The sequence below is a fragment of the Choristoneura fumiferana genome, chromosome Z (assembly GCF_025370935.1).
Source record: "Choristoneura fumiferana chromosome Z, NRCan_CFum_1, whole genome shotgun sequence".
In the NCBI taxonomy this organism is placed as follows: Eukaryota; Metazoa; Arthropoda; class Insecta; order Lepidoptera; family Tortricidae; genus Choristoneura; species Choristoneura fumiferana.
The window spans coordinates 21,949,876-21,968,209 of record NC_133472.1 but is presented as its reverse complement, the minus strand read 5'-3'; the positions used below and the strand labels follow the sequence as shown (position 1 = coordinate 21,968,209).

Here is an 18,334-nt window from a genome sequence, read left to right as displayed (position 1 = left end):
AGAAAATTCCACTAAAAGTTTATTTACAGAGGAGTACCTAATTAAATTCCTTGCCATTGCTCAAATGCAGAATTGTCACAATACTCGTAATAAAGGCTGTAGTTTGATTTTAAAATCAATGTAGACTTAGTTTAGAAGTTAGAAATTTAGTTTAAATTATTTTTATCACGAAATATTTTACGACTTTTTTGTAAATAATATTAGTCAATATATCTGTACGCGTCACTATTATCGTTTTTATTTAAAAAAAAAATACGCCACATTGATAAAAGCTGTAGTAAATATGCGACAACAGATGCTGTGCTATTGAATATGCGATCAAAATACTGCATAATTCATCCTGAATCGAGATTTCGCACATACGTCGTCGCTTAAATGGAAGTTGGTTATTATTAAAAGGAAATTGACGGCAATAACATTTCTATATTTATGTTAAAGTATGTACTTTTGATTGGCCAATAATTTTCTTAACCTAATAATTCTACTAAAATGTTATAAATGTGTTTCTATTTTACGTATTTCCACGGGTGGACATGAAATAATTTTTATTTTATTTTTTAGGCTTAGAAGTTTTTGTTCTATTAACCCAATATTTAACAAAATCAGCTATGGGCAGTTAATGGGTTAAAATATCCATAAATTGATATCTTGAGAGTAGTCAAAAGACTTAGTTAAATAATGTCAATAAAGAGGCCCAGCAAAGCGGCATTATTACTACAGGCTAATAAAATAAAAAACAATTTCTTCGTCCAAAATACTATTCGTTTATTGCACGCAATATTTATCATTTAATTCTGAATTTTCAGAATACGAACCAGTCTTAGTCTCATACAAACTTCTCAGGTTATGAATCTCGTCATCAAGTAACAAATACTTGAACTCTGGTCCACCAAGATAAATATTTTAAAACTTCTTATGTTAACAGGGTTACCTTTAATAAACCATTTTTTTTCTCAACTTGCCCCATTTGCATAAATTCGTTACAGTTCAGTATAATGCAGTGTAAGAGCCGAGGTAAGATCGACCTTCACCGATTCGTTAACTGAATAAAATATTTCTTTATCAAATAAAATAAGTTTCTGAACAAAACCAATATAGGTTGCAAAAAAATAAAATGATCATGAATATATTTATAATTATAAAAAATATATTTTTTTTTCTAATTTCACTCAACATGCTTGCCAAACGAAATAAACGCCAATAGAAAGTATTACACAATTATGTGCAAAACACCTAATTAACTTAATTATTATTATTAACTTATCTGTTTGTACGCGGCTGCCAGGTTTATAGGGACCATAAAAAGGTAAGCAACTAAGGTGTGGTGTTGCATGTTAGGTACATATTTACTTTCTATTGGCGTTTAGTTCCTTTGGATTTTGATTTTTGAATTTTGTTCATAAACTTATTTGATTTGATAAAATATAATTTTAATCCTGGTAACAAATCGGTGGGTCCATATTGTCTCTCATAACATTCTTATTCCTATTTTTTATGTTACTACCGATTTGTGTTCATAATAATCACTTCATTGTTTTTTTCCTCTTATTTTTTTTGTTCTAAACTTTTTATTACTAACATCGGAACTCGTAACAGACAGTGTACTTTTTTTTTACTCATAATGTTATTACTAAAAACACATCTCAACTCATAATATTGTTTTTCAGAAAATTTTCCTTCTTAACAGACGAATATCATAATTTTCTTATTGATAATGGCATTAATAAGAAAACATTTGAACTCATAATATTGTTTTTCATAACGGTAGCTACCTATTCAAAATAAGATTTACCTAACCCGTTGTCAAATAAAGCAACATTATTAAATTAATCTTATAGCACATGTCCAAAAATCCCCAGGAACTGATACCTACACCTGTGTAAAAACTGGTACCTACAGTCAAGTATAGAAATGATTAGTCATCCCCTGTCTCAAAATTATTTTCCGTCATTAATTATTCCTTTGTAGTAATTTCGCATGGTTCGAAATCGTTCTAATATAAACAAACTAGATTTTGGCCGCGACTTCGTCTGCCAAGATCCCAAGAATTCGTTTATCACTAACCCGCGGGAACAATATCAAAACTGTTTGAAGCGTGAACAGACTGAGGAACAGATAGACAGATACGAGTAGAGCTGCATTCGCGTTTATGACACTGACGATTTGACTTTGGACCAAATATAATAATTCATTCATGAAAAAGCTTGCTGTTCATTGGAAATGAAAAACTGTAGAGCAGCGAATGCGAAAGCGAGAGGGAACTTTCAATTTCCCAAGTGAATTCCATAACTTGACATTGCAATCTCGTTAACGGGAAAGAGATAGGTATATTTAACCAGAGTTTCCTGCCCTTTAGCGTAATGATAATGAATTAACTCGGGGCTTGTAAACAGTATCCAATTAACTTGAGAATTTAATCAGTAGACAGTTTGTTTTTGTTACGGTTAAAGCTTCGCATATTGTTGTGTTGGTCCTGTAAATGGATTTTTAATTGGCTGCTATACAGGCCTCCTAACCTAAGTAACTTCCTAATAAAAAACGATATACATAACAACGTTAAATATAAGGTATTCCAAATTACAATAAACAAGCAATTTTATCAGGCTATCCAAATGCTTTACACATTTTGAATTTATTTGTTTGTTACAAGCTTTTATTTAATTTGCAATGATTGCTAATAGTTTATTTGGGTCAAATTAGGCAACTGAATATTAACCCATTTTCAGTAGTCACAGTAGTCACATTGACTTAAAATTTGGCATTGTTATGTATGTAAATTTGATGACAGTACAATAATCTGGCAGTGACATCCTGGTAGTCAAACCAGGATCGGCTTCGCAGGAGGGAACTCCACAATCGTTAATGATACAGATAAAGAAAGAAATGAAAGAAAGAAATCATTTATTGCCACCAAAAAAATAAAATAAAATAGTTGAAAAACAAAAACATACACTAAACCTAATCAGTAAAACATTTTTTGTGGCAAAAGGAGAGGACGGATCTTTGCATGATTCCTCATTTTCAATGACACTGCATTTATATGATAGACTTTACCTAGCGGTGAAGCCAAGGAACTAGATCGGGTGTATATGTCGGCGGCCGATCGTAAAATCCGCCAGATCACGAAATTCCTAGGCATATCGTGAAATGCCGCCATTTCATGAATTGGCTAAGGGACATACGCCATATCGTTCAAAACTCACCGTTTAACGATTTGCCTAATGACGTTTAGGCAGATCATGAAATTCCTAGGCATATCATGAAACGCCGCCATTTCATGATTTGGCCAGTTTAGGCAGATCATGAAATTCCTAGGCTTATCATGAAACACCGCCGTATCGGTTCTGGCACTTCGCCGGCCGCTGCCGCGGCACGCTCGCTTCGCTCGCTCGGCTCGTGCGTCGTAATCACAATTAATACTAACCACTCCTCGCTTCGCTCGTCGTACCTAAATTTTTCTTCTTTTCAGCATATCACGATGTGCCCGGAATAGAGCTAAGAATATCGAATTGACTAATGCGTTGCTCTAATCGATCTGCAACAAAATACTAACCTCTAACATACGGGCAGACGTCCATGGTTTTTTCACATTGTGCCAGAATCCGTTTGATTCACATACAAAGAATGGAGCTGATGTTCAAAAGCTTCTTTTGCACTTCTATTTTGAATTTAAATAGTTTTAAACGTTGGGTTTTTCCTAAGGCAAGTTTTCCGGGCGAACAAAGCCACGGACAAATAGGCAAATCGTCATTATTTCATCCTTCTCTGATCTCCCCTACTATATAATATTACCTCCTCTTCTTCGCGCTAAAACGGTTGAACAAATTTGTGGCTACCTTTTATTCAGAAAAAAACCTAAGCGAATTACTAATTTTACGCGGATGAAGTCGCGGGCAGAAGCTAGTCTTATTATAATGTTCATGCAGCTGCATCATACAGGGTGTCTTCAAATTCTTCCGGTACATTTGAGAAGATTATTGGGCTAGTGACTATATGACTGAATATCTCTGTGAAGGTTTATGCATCGAAATTTTTGACTCAAAGTGTTGTCATGCCTTTGATGCGTTACATTTTGAACATCGATCATTGTATGGAAACATTTTGTTAATCACAACTGAAAACATTTATGGGGTGATCAGTCACATCACACGAACCCAACGATTCGCTGAGATAATTCAGGAAGAATTTCAAGACACTTTATGTATATTTATGCAATATACAGACCCAACATAATAGAGCTATATCCGGTCTATTTTTTTATAATTTGCATATTTAATTTCTGCTCATATAAATAATAGGTAAAATACATAATATGAAAACAGTTACAAGAAAGATAAATCCCTGGTCGGTTGTGTATTTGCCAAGGCATGTTTATTTTCCTGTCCGCCTATTACGGTGTATCTACAGCTGATTGACTGTGTCAACTTCGTTAAGAATTAGGTACGTCTCTTTTTTACGTGTAATTCTCTGTTGTTATTTACTTACCTACCTTTTGAATGCTTAATAAATAACCCTGCCCTTACTGACACGGTAAAACAAGACAGGAGAATATAATTTGAATACGTTGTTACGAATATACATTTGCAATAGATCTGGATGCAAATAAACACGATAAACTGATATTCAGTAGCTCCACAACTGTGTTTGTGTACCTGTGTACATGGGTACCTAAATTTATAATTTCAGGCATTATCTACCCATTTTACGGACGTCCTATTTAATTAATTATACTTGTATTGCAACAAGTAACTCGATTGCTCTGAGACAAGTTGACAACTATTAATAAAATTTAGAAAATAAATACTATCACTCTGCTAATATCTCTACTTATATTTATATAAGATGCTATACGAGACTAATCAGGAATATCTTAACAGATAGTTCTGCGACTTTGATTTAAAACCCTAGTAAGGGTTGTCTCCTGAATTTTAACAAAATGAAGTTACGCCTTTAACGCGATAAACTTTGAACATCGGAAAGTGTAATTAAACATGGCAATCAGAATTATGAAATTCAGAACAAAAAACAGCGGTCACGGTGTTCCGTTTTTGTTTTATAACACTGTGTATGTTTTTATTACTATATTATATACGATCCAACGCTGAAGGTGCGCTCCAATCTTTTTTACTAAAATTCACTCGTTAGCAGTCACGAAATCGCTTTAAGTATATGCTATTTACGTTTACTTATAACCATCCAAGAAATATAAATTTGGTGCATTTATATTTGATAATAACTTTACATGGAGCATTAGCATACCAAGCTTGCTACAGCTGTTGCAGGCAGACGCAAGTTACACGTTCGGTAGACTTAGCAACTCTGCTAACTCAATATAGCACCTACCACCAAAACAGTTGGCGAATTGCATTAAGAAATTTATTTTTTTACTCCATAAATTATGGATACGAATTTAGACGGGAAGAAATGATAGATGCGTTCAACGAGGTCAAGGAGTGGGTAAAACACTGCGGGAGTTGTATCCACTTCTTTCCCGGCACATTATTTTAAAAGCCATAGCTATGTAGCTCATCGTGATCGTTATCATCAGCCGTATAAGACGTCCACTGTTGAACAAAGGCCTTCCCCTTAGAACGCCATCATGATCGACGACTCGTTATTTGCATCCACCGGTGGCCCCCAACTCTCTATGTTGTCGTTCCACTAAGAAGGAGGATCATCTCGAGATTCTTTCTCCAAAATCTGTTCTTCAACCGATGTGGCCCGCTCACTGCCACTTCAACTTGCATAAATATTCTTCGAGCTACCTAGAAGTAGTCAGCCAAGAAATTGGTCTACCACCCTACGGTCGATGTTCATTTGAACGTCGTGAAACAACAAGGTCGATTCCCCTTGCAAATGCATTAATACTGTGACAGTGACAATTGCTATCTTTATCATTATCATACTGTGTTATCAAACATAACACTATATGAGGCATTTTGCGGGCACGTCAGTTGGTAACATTTACAAAAAATACATTTTAATATACTAGTATCCGTACTCATCATCATCATCCCAGCCTATACACGTCCCACTGCTGGGCACAGGCCTCCTCTCAGAACAAGAGGGCTTGGGCAGTAGTTCCCACGCGGGCCCAGTGCGGATTGGGAACTTCACACGCACCATTGAATTGCTTCGCAGGTTTGTGCAGGTTTCCTCACGATGTTTCTCCTTCACCGCAAAGCTCGTGGTAAATTTCAAAATGTAATTCCGCACATGAATTTCGAAAAACTCAGTGGTGCGAGCCGGGGATTGAACCCAAGACCCTCTGCTTGAGAGGCGATAGGTCAAACCACTAGGCCACCACGGCTTATCCGTACTAAGTATCCGTACTAAGTATTTATAAATTACCTAGTATTTTAACCCGTTATGTCGAAAGAATGTAATATCAAAATTAAATCAATCTTAATTTGCCTACATAATGCGTAAAAACCTCTTTATAGCGATAAGCCTATTCAAATGGCCACTTAACAAATGAAAATATATAGCTGTCATTCGTCATTATTTTGAAGTATAAGATTGTGGTTCATCGTTGTATTTGTTCGTGCCGTGTCGTCATTGCAGTTGATTAAGATTTACTTTATTTGTTTATTCTTAAATTATCTCTTAAATGTATTGAAATGGATAACTTATTACGACAGCAGTCCGAACTTATATTGAAGAAAGGTCAGATATATTGTTTTTTTATGTAAAGTTAATATCTACCCGTCATTTATCGTCACAAATCAAGAACAAAGTCTACTCTTGAGAAGCTGGCTAATAAAGATTCCAATTTCTGTATTGAAAATAATAGGATACATTGTAATTTAAGTATGCAATTCATACATCATTCCAAAAAATGCAATGTTGAAAAGCATCTAGTCACTGTCACATAGGAAGGTAATAGTTATTTATGCAATTGTATCGTAATAGGGATCCTTAAAACACCAGTGTAGTTTCATAATAGGGTCCCATGAGTGTTTTAATGCCTAATTATGTACAGTTGCATACAATACTTTTTTCTACATCCATATATTAAATCCTCTATCATGTGTTCAAGAACCATTGAGAATGACGTGCATTAACGAGAACTAGGTAGGTATGTCTGCCCCACGAGCTGAGCTCGCTGCGCGCGTGACGACCTGCTTCTGCTCGTGCGCGCGGCGCGGCGCGCCCCGGTGCTGCAATGATGTATGAAATCTCATTACGATACAGCCGTGTTCATAAAATAATCCAATGTCGTAATGCTGGTCATTATCTATGGTTTTTGAACGCATAATGGAGGATTTACTATATGGGTGTAGATAAAAGATAGTATGGAAGTATGGATAATATCAATTAGTAAATAAGAAACTTCAGCTGTAAGTCTTTATTTCTGGTTGTGAGATAACAAAAATATAAAATTATCATATTAACATCTAGTGTATCCGCCATCAGCGTCAATTACTGCTTGAAGAGGGTCTTTTATTGAGTCTACTAGCTGTAGGCAAAGATCGGACCCACGGGTTTCCTCCCATACTTCATTACAGTGTCGCTCAAGAACTTCGCGTGTTCTCTCGTGGCGGTTGCACCATGATTGAACCATAAGGCACCAAAGGTTTTCTATTGGGTTCAAATCAGGGGATTTTGCTGGCCAAGCTATTAAACCTTATTTCCGGGTGTGCATCGAACCAGGCATGCGTCACCAACGCGTTATGCAAAGAACAATTGTCCTGGCAATAATTAAATTGTGGCATTTCATTTTCTGGATAAAAATTCCGTACAGTGAACAACATTGAACTTTGCAGGACATCTACATAATCAAGTGCCCTTGCTCGCGGTGGCATACAGCACAGCTCCCAACTCCGTCAGCAGTCATCCAACCATAAATGTTAACCGCAATGCGGCCCGATTTCTTGTTCGGTATAACATGGTCTTGTGTGTGACGCGTCCCATCGCGACGCCATAGCTGTAAACGTCCATGCTGGCTGGACTTAAAAGTTTTCTCGTCACAGAATACAGTATTACTCCAATCGAAATCTAAATGCTGTCTGGCAAAATTCAATGGAACATTTTTATGATTTTCAGTCATATCAATTTCTTTGCGTAATGTCTATAATGCAAGTGATTTCTGATTGTTTGAGTAGTAACATCAAACATTACTGAAGCTCTCGTTATGAAGTGCCGTAATATTAGCTCGTTCGGCTCTTGATAAATTTCGAGGCATTACAGCAATAGCAAATCAAGAAATTAGAATAATATATAGTAACGCTTTTGTTGAATTTACGCTGACAAAAATACTTGTCACTTGTCAGTGATAATTTATTTTTCAGTTGCAAAGATTTTCTGGATAAAGATCGGAATGGTTTTAATTGAAGGGAATCATATTTATATACTCGTATTCTTCCCTGTTATATTATAACATTCCTGCAAAATAATAAGCCTATTGCATTTATAATAAAGGTCAAAATAATATAACCCATGACTTTAAATGTCAGGAATCACAGATAATACACGTCATATTCATATTTGTGCAACTCTTACACCCCGTTAGAAAAGTCAACCTTAGTGATAATTTGATCTCACAGAAACTTTTGTCAAAACTGGTAGCCCACTTCCTTGGCCGACTGTACGTTAACTTAGATAGTGTGCTATGAAAATGATAGGTACTTTCCATGCGTGTACGAATGTTGGGGTGATACTTTGATTTTGCTTTCAAATTCATCGTTTAACAGTAAACGAAGAGAAACCGAACAACGTAAAGTTAAATTGAATATAAATCTCTGCAAACCAAATACCAACTAAGCATTACCACGCGTAAACTTCTAAAATCTACCCTAGGCAGTCAAAATAAAGCTTAATGTAGAAAAATTAAATAAATGTGTTACAAAAGACCGAGTCCCATCAATATTGGGTAAGGGTCGCTTTTCGTAGTTAAATAAATAAAATAACAGGGTTGAAGGCAATTACGATTTTTTGATTTTTATGCTTTCCATAATTTTTCCGCATTTCAATTTTGTATTCTGGATATTTTAGTTAAATGCTTCTTCTGTTAGTGTTTATCATTAGGGTTTTGTTATTTGATAGTAAAGATGCCGTGTATTTAATAAGAAAAAACGTATTACAACCTTTTTTGAACATTACCTGGTGGGTTAGGTGATCTAAGATTGGATGTATGACTTTAGTTCGAGCTTGTTGCTATCTTGTCCAATTTTTATAAAAACAGAATATTTTTCGATATAGTGATTAGTTGTTGTTAAGATCCGACACAACCTGTCAACAAAGAGATATATACATATACCTCTAGGTATACAAACTTTTCTAATCAAACCACAAACGAAATCTCGGAATTACCATTCAATTGCTAGGCCGAATGGTATACGCGTGAGAGGCCACGGGTAAAGGCTAGTTATAAATAAATGTTATCATACTAATACAAGAACAGAGTCAACGTTGTTTGGTACATTTAAATTATAAATAAATCCTGTCAGCCGTTGATACAGTAATTTCAACAGGCAATGTGTTACTTATACACTTTTGCAGCCACGTAAGTAGCGCTGCGGTGTTAGATTGTTGTCGTAGCAAAAGGGCCCGGACATCGTAAGCAAACCTCAAATTAAGTCTGATGCTATTAAAATTGTTTTTGGAGGATTTTTTTTTGCATTTCGAAAGACTAGTTTATAGAGCTCTATAATATACAGTGCTGGAAGAGTGGGCAAACCTAGTTTTTTAAAAGATGCTCAGCATGACTCTCGGTTTGACTGGATGCTTTAAAATACGCACATATCTCTTTTGCAATTTATACAGCCGATGGACTTCAGTACAACAGCCCCATACCGCCAATCCATAGAGAATGTGTTATTTGAAAAACGCGTGATACGCTTGTAAGGCCGCTTTTACAGAAGAAATGTTTTTTAAGCGCTTCAGAGCAAAAGTGAAACTACTGAGTTTGCCACAGAGAAAATCTACATGCTGAAAAGCTACATGCCCAAAAATTTAGCTTCATTTACAGCCAGAACCGATAGGTTATTTGATTTTATATCTAGCCTTACACTATTAGTCCTAATATTTCTAAAATGGAGACACTTAGTTTTATTTGTGTTTGCGGTTAGATTAAGCGTACTTAACCAATTGACAAAAGTAGACAAGTTATTTATAATTAAATTATTAAGGTCTTCAACTTCGTTTCTCTTAAATTTAAATAACATGGATATATCATCAGCGAACATAATTATTTTGCTGGGCAATAGCTCTGGTAGGTAATTCACACACAAGAGAAATAAAATGGGTCCCAGTATGCTCCCCTGGGACACACCAGATTACATGCATGAGATGTCAGATTAAATTTAGACATTGTGCGACATTTGTGATTTAAAGTTGACACTAAGACACATTGCTCCCGTTGTCTCAGGTATGATTCAAACCATTTGTTTGAAATACCTCTTACGCCATAGCGATTCAAAATATCGAGCATTATGCCATGGTCTACATGATCAAACGCCTTAGATAAATCCAAAAGAATGGCCACAACATTTTCTTGTCGATTCAGTGCACCATAGACGTAATTGCACAGTTCAAATAATGCATCAGCAGTAGATACACCCCTCTGAAAACCAAATTGCTCAGGAGCTAAGATTTTGTTTGCGATCAAATAAGAGTATAGGCGATTTGCCATAATCTTTTCAAAAAACCTGAAAAAAATTTGTTAAGAGAGCAATTGGCCTGTAATTATTAACACATAATTCGTCACCCTGTTTAAGCATTGGCTTTATATTAGCTTTCTTAAGCCTAGTTGGGAATTTTCCCTCAGTCAAAGAAAGATTAATTAAGTACAGGAGGGGTTCTAATATTGAGTCAGCGATATACTTTATAACACTGGAAGAGATTTCATCATAACCACAAGACTTTTTATCTTTAAACCCCTTGATAGTCCTTCTCAACTCATTTTTGTCAACTGGAAAAGTAAAAAAGGAGGTGGTTCCAAAAGGAGGTAGTACTGGCTTTGAACCAGAAGGATTGCTTGAATTCTGTGTGACATTGGATTTAAAGTAACTATTAAATATTTATAATATTTTTTAACTCTTCTATATCGCTATATTAGTTACAACTGAGATAATTATTATATAAACAGGTAAATAGATTAAAGTTATATTAAAACCTCTGTATCTGACACCATACAATATTATTTTGGTATTTTCATAATAACTTTTATTTTTAACACTAAAAATTGTAAGTGTGTAAGCTGATTGACAGATTTGAATTACAGCATTTCTACAAGTTCAATTCGTTGATTGAAACATCTAAATAACACTGGGATACCGTGGACTTTGCTTTAATTGAAAGATTTTAATAGGCTATTTATTTGCCTTTTGTAAATCGGCTCCCAGGACTCCCAGGTAATTTGTTGGTGAACAAAATGCACAAGTAAAAAACACAACTTGTATTAAGCAGTCCATGTACATACTCGAAACTATCATGTCGTGTCCTGTATATTAACATGTTGATTTTACCGAGACAAAAATTTCTCATCATGTAGATTAGGCAACTATTGACGCGTACAAGCGGTGTGAATGATATGTAGCCTAAGCGGATTTTATCTCACTCTTACGTGCTAGCAATCTCCATATCACTTATAGCCGCCCGTACCTTCTTAGGCAAAACCCATGGAGATTAAACAGGTGAAACAACGGTTAATTTGCACCTACACTTTATTTTAAAAAAGTCTTAAGTACATATATTAATTATTAAACTCGCAGTAAGTATAAATGTAATGTACGTACTAGGTAATACTAATTATTATACCTACTTGAATAATACACATTCAAAATTACTGATATCAAAAATTCGCTAAACACAAATATTTCCCAAAGTCAACATTGGTTCTGCACGTTTTAAGGATTAACCATTCAATAAGTATAGACAGGTATAGTTCAGTAAATATGAATTGGTAACTTATTATGTTCCTACTTAGTGAAGCATACAGATGGTCAAATTTCCTGGACTAGAACTACATGTAACAATAATATTTAAATTGAAAAATATGTACTTCATTTATAAAAATGGCATGGAAACATGGACTTCTTCAGTATATCACACCTACATGCGCTACACATCAATAACTAATGTTCTAATGATTTTTGAGCATGATATCTCGGTATAAATTCATATCGTGCGTCCGGGTGACGCAAAGCAAAAAAGCTGGGCTTGAAATGCTTAGCGCATAAGCTTGCGCGCCCAACGCGCAACGTGAATCTCCTCAACAACCACGCCAGATCTGCTTTTACTTAATGACGAGCGAATCTGGCTCCTGTAAAGGAACGAACAAAATTTATAACACTTACATTAAATTTATTGTAATTAAAATAAATACAACCAGCCAAGAGTGTGTCTGACAGGCCCAGGATAGGGTTCCGTAACCGTTACGAAATTTTGTATTTTGTACGGAATTTTCCAAGTGGGTATATTTTTATAATTTAGCCTGTTACCAAGCCATAATACTCGTAGTTGCCCCTAGTTTTGATTTTAGAGGGGTGACGCTCGATTTTAACAAAAACATGCATTAAAGTTGAATATTCCGTAAACGAATGACTGTATCGAAAATGGTCTTGAGAACTCCGTAACATTTTAAAAGAACTATCCAACGATACCTCACACCATATGGTAGACCAGAAAAAAAAACACCCCCACTTTAACATCTATGAGAGGTACCGCAACAATTTTTTTCTTGCATTTTATTTTACCACTTTGTTGGCATAATTGCTACATATATTATCCTTGCAAAATACAGCTTTTCTATCTATAATAGTTTCTAAGCTAAGCCGCGGGAGGACGGGCAGATCGAGAGACAGACAGACATGGCGAAACTATAAGGGCTTTTGCCATTTCGGCTACGGAAACCTAAAACGGTAAAAAAGTACCTACCTAAACAAATCTCCGAAGGGCATGTAGGAGTAATTAATCTTCGATATATTTTCGGGAGAGAACCTTTCTGGTCAAATAATTCAGGGTTCGGAAAATATTTTGGATCTCTGTGTATAACAAATATTGGCACGACTATAGGTTATCTTTTTCAATTAGTACTTTAACAACTGGCAGGACTATATTGTTTGTACATCTTCTTTGCATTACACCTACAGGGGGTATTTTCTCATTGCTTCACTTAACACCATATCTAAATAACGTAGATTTTCCACGTCCCCATAAGTAAGAGTTTCGTCGCAATCGTCGAAGACTTTATCGACTTCTTCGTGTACCTTCTTTAATATTTCAGGATTATTTGATAATTCAAGAAGAGTTAAGTGGATCGTTTTGGTTTTGAAGTGTCAGCGCCAGCTACAAAAAAGAAGAACGCTTGAGCTGCTAATGTTTCATCTGTTGTTGTTCTAACTCGTAACCAGTTGCAGGATCGCTCATTGTCCCTGCATTTTGTAGCTCTAAGCAGATCTCTATAAAGTTATATAATGCTTTTTCGTGGAAACGCGTCGGTCAGCTAGCATAGTTTTACAACATTAATGAAAGAAAATCATGTTCACCGAAAGCCTTCATTTTGAACATTTTGAATAAACCGGGAAATGTGTTAGACAAAATAATCATCTGAAATTTGCTCTAAAAGTCGGTTCAAGCGACTTCCAAGCCATATCCATGAACGGGGAGTCCATTGTATTCCGCACCGTGTCGATGCCGAATAATGATGCGCCGATAGCGGATGTTAAAAGTGTACAGCGCATTAAACGGTTTTTCTCTAAATTTCACGTTTTCTTCCATCAATTGCGCGAAATCACGTGCACATCTTTCTACGATGTAACACATATTCTTAGCCTTAAGCTAGTAAAAACTGGTGTCAATTTTGTCTAACCAGCTTCCAACGAGGATAATCTTCCATAAATACGTTGTCAGCCAAAGAATCTTCAGGGTTTGTTAATAAACCGCGACTATAAAAGTTTAAGAAATCTCCCGCCAGAACAAAATGTATATTTTCCAAGTTTTAAGAATAAGAGCTGGATTCGATCCTTGAAATATGCCTACGCTTTCCTCTGTAGGATGTTCTTCATAAATCTTTTTATAAATCTCTGACAGAGAGCAATTACCCAATAAAAACTTCCAGTTGGTGCCTTCTATTTGGATATTCACTCCGCGTTTCTTCCAATAATCCCTGTTTCTGCCGTATATTTCAATATTGCTATTAGCGCGACGCACACAAAAACAGTAGTATGAAAAACATTTTTTACTATCTTGTTAGTCAACAGTGCGGCACGATGGAACAACAACGACGGACTGAACGATTGTTCTATCAATTTCGGGCTAAATATTGCGAGAATAAACATTATAGCTTACATAATTAGACAATTGCCGATATAATATTTGTATTTTAAGTAGGTATGCAGATTAAGCAGGTGTGGCATAATAGACGAGAGCTGCCAAAATTATAACTTGATGAAAACCTGCTTTATATGCATATTTCATGTCAGACAAACAAGACATCAAATTAGTTTTGATACTAACCTAATAAAATACTTGAAAAGAAAAAAAGGAATTTCATACTATACATATATCATATATTTCAGTTATGTAAGTTATGTTGCATGAAAATTCTCTACTACCTACCTACTTTATTACTCTACTAGTAACAAAATGGCAAAAATGGAACCCTTATAATTTCGCCATGTCTGTCTAAAAATTAAAAAAAATTCGTGATGATAGTAAGTATATCAAATTTACAAAACTATAACGGTTAAGTTTGCTTGAGAATTATTAGTAGTTTAAGAGTAAATAGCAGCTTACGGTATAAAATATACCTAAACTTTGAAGATTCCATACAAAAATCAACAAAAGGCAACGGATAAACATACTTATACTTAGATAAATTCATACCTTCTGCCCCGGCCGAGAATCGGATCCGGGACCTCAAGTTTCGTAATCAGGTTCTCTAACCACTTGACCATCCGGTCGTCTTAAAATAAGTAAAACTAAATACCGACATCGGTTCGGCTCAACTTGGATATACTAAGACGAAAAATAATAACAGATGACAATTACGTAAAAAAAAATTTAACTGAAAAAAATAGTAAACCTTTTTTATTAACCTTAATTTAGGTGCCAGTTTGAAGTCGGTGCTTCAGCACGAGCCAGAGAATATATAGAAGCTCATCAGGTAGACGACTACGAGTATAGGTCCTCTCCTGCTGGCTTGTGCTGACGTACCGACTTAAAAAAAATTTAGTTTTTATTTTTCCATCTCTTGGGGAAGGATTTATTTTTCCAAATTTATATAGGACCAACTTTAAGTTTACCTACCCTATCATATAAAAAAGAATTATCAAAATCGAACTACTCTGTAAAAAGTTATTCGTGTCATACATTACAATCAGTGAGGAACAATCAACCATCCCCTGTTTTCCTACCCTAGGGTTGTTTTTTTTTTCCAAATGTATATGGAACCAACTTTGGATATACCCTTTTCAATAAAAAATTAATTATCAAAAATCGACTACTCTGTAAAAAAGTTTATGCGTGGTCATACATAAAAAAAATAACGCGTTGACTTGAGAACCTCCTCTCCTCCGTTTTTTTATCGTCCGTTAAAATAGCATTATCTTTTAATTTCACTAGGATCTCAGACTTATACAGAGTAAGAAAATTCTATCTGTTTATCTGTATCGCTCCGATTATGTGTATATATCACAGCTTGTATATCTCCGTGTATTGATATCATAGCCGTCTTTGATTTGCAATCCCATATATTACTTACTGTTGTACTAGTTCTATCCGCGCGCTTCGAGAAAATTTTATTTTGTCCCCTCTATGGTACTTCAAGGAATATGACTTGCCCAAATTACAATTTCAAAATAATTAGTACTTCAGTATTTTGCGTTGTTTCACTTAGTCAACCTGACACGTTACGTTTGTATAGAATATATGTAGATCTGTCGAATGAAGATATCAGAATATAAAATTTTATATAGGAACAAACAACAACAAGGAACAACCTTAGCAATTTAAAATAATAATGTGCTCAGCTCATACGTTTACGCTGCAAAAAAAAGAGAATCATTTTGAAGATACCGATAAAACCGATCATAGCGAGTAGACAACGCCAAGATATCTACAATTAATTATTTTCGATTTTGCGTAACATGTATTATATTGTATTTATGCACAGAAAACAGAAAACTCTTGCGTTAATTTACAAAGCTGGAATAACTTCTAATATAACCAGCGTAAATATCATGTTATAAGCAGTGGTTTCGTAACAAGAAGCCCCTTTTCATAATGCGATGCTTTCGAAACTGTTTGTCGCGTGTTTAGACATGAGTCTCCGTTTGATTTATAGCCATGCCACGCAAAACTTTGTCATTTACGTGCTAAATTTTACGAGGGAACCCAAACTGGGTGACTTAAAGTCAATTCATGGTGTTCGATATTGAATATGCTGAACTATGTTCATAATATTTTAGGGAATCCAGTTAGAAGGATATAATTTAGTCTTGTTCTGAAGCAAGCAGTACATACCTACATATCTTATTTCTAATATATATAATTCTCGGTGCTCAAAATGTTTGCGACCAACTTCTTTGAAACGGCTTTACCGATTATATGGTTTTTTTGTGTATATTCTGTAGGTTTGAGAATAGGATTTAAATTATTTTTATACTTCTACGCGGACGGAGTCGTGCAACAGCTAGTTTACTATAAAATGTGTGGAAGCATGCAATTTTCCGAAATTACAACTATCCTACGTCCTTCCCGGGACTCCAAACTTTCATCTAATTCGATTTAGCGGCTTAGGCGTGATGAAGTAACAAACACAAAACACTTACAAACTTTCGCATTTATAATATTAGTGGGATATAAGAAGAAAATATACTTAAAGATTAGTCCTAGAGGAGGGGAAAACTGCAAGTACTTCATAGGTTGATGTTTAGGATTCCGTACCCAAGAATGGCTAAATCGAAACCATTAGTATAGGTAAATTTGAAAAAAATCGTTCCGGCCATCTTTCAAGTCAAGACCTTTTTTCTTAGGATCGCGTGGAATTAATAAAAAACAAATAAGATCCTCTGCAAACTAAAAAAAAACGGTCAAGTGAGTATCGGGTCATGCGCAGTTAAGGTTCCGTAGTAGCACCCAACCCATACGGCAAATTTTTCATAGTAAGTTTCATATCGAGATTTATCCTCTGTTTTGTTTTCATTTTTAAAGCCAATGGCTTACAGCCAAGTCACTGCTGAATTTCCTACAAATAAATTAATACAGATCATTTTTTAAAAGATAGTTTGACTTACATACTTGAATAATTTATGGGGTGGTGAAGCTCACGTGAAGCTCATAAATAGCTTGTTTAAAAAAGTTTAAAAGCAGAAGATTTTTCATGATTACGAGTACTTTGCAACTTAAATGCATATCAAAATTCCTAAGCATCTTGATCTTTGATTAACTTAGGTACAGTCAAGGTTATAAAAATAAAACGTACGTTAACTTAAGGTGTCAAAAATATCTATAACCTACTTATGTGGCACTAACGTGACGCTATCGCTGTACAGATTACTTATGCCCTCGACTATACAAGTGCGAACATTGTCCACCTTTTATCCAATGTAACTATGTGACAGTGTCTTTAAGACAGGTACATGCTGACGTTAATTAAATCAACTGCCAACTGTTCGCCCAAAATGACCCTCTTAATCACGACATCATGCACGATTACATTATTACATTTCACGCTATTCACTGTACTAGAAGGTTGATAATATCTGCTCAGTTAAAAATCAAACGAAAAATATACTTTATAGTATTCGAAAGTTACATTTACGTGCGAAATCAAATAACAATATCACGTAGATCAGCTTCGTCTGCGCAGAGAATATAGAATTTAATGTGAAGCTAAAAGAGCTTCCCTCCTTGAAAACAATAACGGAAACGTCTTTAAAATAAAAAAAAAACAAAAAAAAATGTTTTTAGGGTTCCCTATAACCAAAAGGGTAAAAACGGGTCCCTTGTTCTAAGTCACTGTCCATCTGTCTGTCATCAGGCTGTATTTCTGTGAACCGCGATAGCTAGACAGTTAATATTTCATAGATGTATGTATTCTGTTTCCGCTATAACAACAAATACTAAAAACACATAAAATAAATATTTAAGGGGGACCTCACATACAGCAAACTTGATTTTCTAATGTCTAATGTTGTATAATAATGGTACGGAACCCTACGTGCGTGAGTCCGACACGCTGTTTGTGCCGGTTTTTTTATTCTTTACCTACCTCAATGCACTGCTTATATTGTTAATATCATAAATGACGTTAGTTTCCCATATCAATTTATCTTATTTACATCTCTTTAGGATTTTACATTCGAGATCAATGCGAAAAAACGTCTTT

At 35.1% G+C, this 18,334-nt stretch overlaps 1 protein-coding gene and 1 pseudogene across 1 annotated transcript in view; one reads left to right on the top strand and one right to left on the bottom strand.

The window, feature by feature from the left end:
• LOC141431630 (uncharacterized) overlaps positions 1–18,334 on the top strand; it is a 254,792-nt gene that overhangs the window by 126,996 nt on the left and 109,462 nt on the right. The window lies entirely within an intron of this gene.
• The window catches only part of LOC141426080 (cytochrome P450 6B5-like), a 14,046-nt pseudogene continuing 7,789 nt past the window's right edge, over positions 12,078–18,334 (bottom strand).